We start from the raw sequence: 1761 nt of genomic DNA on the forward strand, positions 1-1761 counted from the left end.
CGTTGCACGTTGCTTAACACCGTGGCAACCACAAATGCTCTCGCCCGCATTTTTTCTTTGGAAGATATTCCCTCTACTCTCGTTACTGATAATGGTCCGCAATTTGCCTCTTCCGAATTTGAGGATTTTTGTGCTCGTCACGGTGTCATGCATGTCACGGCCCCTTCGTTCCATGCACAATCAAACGGCGAGGCTGAATGACTGGTCCGCACATTTAAGGCTCGGATGAGGAAACTCCCGACTTCTTCTGCTGCTGATGATGCGCTTCTCCAATTTCTGGCTTCATACCGTTTCACCCCCATGGGCAACCACAGCCCAGCTGAGCTCTTACATGGCCAACAGCCCTGCACGCTACTTCAACTTCTGCGGCCTTCCACCTTACGGCCGCGGGTGGCTTCGCTTGGCCGGTTCACCGTCGACGACCTTGTATGGGTACGGGGATATGGCAGGCAGCCAAAATGGAGTCCAGGCCGCATCTTATGACACTGTGGCCGACGCCTGTATGAAATCCAGATGGACACGGGTGTTGCAGTGCATCATTCGGACCAGCTTCGGCCTCGTGTGCTGGCAACGCCTGTTTCAAATGCTGCTACACCACCTTCAGCTCTACCTGACACTCGGGATCTTGGCATCTCTCACTACTCACAACACAGCCCTCTCACCGTCATCTCGGGGCCATTCCAAGAACGGACGCCACCAGGAGACTTGCCCACGCAGGAACCAGATGACCATCATCTGTCGGAGCAACTCTACTCGCCTCCTTCTCCTACGGACGCCGACACATCGCCCATGTCTCCTGTTATATCAACCGAACTTGCCGCAATGGGCAGATTGGTGCACGGGGCCCCAGCAGATTTGACCCCTACGTATCCTGTCATCTCGACCTGTTATCATCGGGGACACTTCCGTCCGTACGGGAAACCTCCTCCTCGAGACTTTACAGCCAGTCAAACAACACCTATGGACGTTAGCCATCTGCAGGCCACCTCCATCAAGACCAGTGCAAAAATTTCAAAGGGGGGAAATGTGTTTTGACTCGCTGATCATTCAAAGAGCCGCCGCACAATTACGCGCAGCCTCCACATGCGGCGCTGTCTGCCAGCCATGCAGCAGCCACGCCACCTAAGCGGCTAGCCAGCCAGCGGCCGCTAGACTGACTCAGTGCACATTCAAATGTTACTGTGCTCACATGTCTTGCTTTGTCAACTTGCTCAGTGACTTACATGTGTTGTGTTGTTTTGAAATATATGTGTTCAACTTGATGTTATAACAAAAAGCTCACAAACCAACATGTAAAGTTGGATAAATTTTATTGAGAAGTCTTTTATAAAAATTAATCATTTTGGGCACAAAAATTGAGAGTAGGGAGTCCACGTAGACAGAAGAAGCAGGCTGATAGAATACTCTGCGACTACCTCTTCTGTTTACATTAGTTTTGTTATTTCTCTGTATTTGTCTGAGTAACAAAAATAAGTATGGTTGAGGCAGAGGCCAAGTCAAAGACATAAAGAAGGTGTTGCCAGTTAGGAGGCTTTGCAATCAATCATTAGTGAATAAGGTAGTTCAGTTGAGAGCAAATAATGTGGTTGTAAATAATATATTGTCAGAGATGGATCATAAAATAGAATTGGTCCTCCCTTCTCTGGCAGGGTGTCAGAGGATGTGATAGGATTTGTGGAAGATCTCAAGTCATCGTCTAACTTTCAGGGTAAATTGGATAAGCAGTTATTGCAGACTGCGAGGTTATGGAGGGGTGGGGGG

Source organism: Schistocerca piceifrons, chromosome 5 (assembly GCF_021461385.2).
Source record: "Schistocerca piceifrons isolate TAMUIC-IGC-003096 chromosome 5, iqSchPice1.1, whole genome shotgun sequence".
NCBI lineage: Eukaryota > Metazoa > Arthropoda > Insecta > Orthoptera > Acrididae > Schistocerca > Schistocerca piceifrons.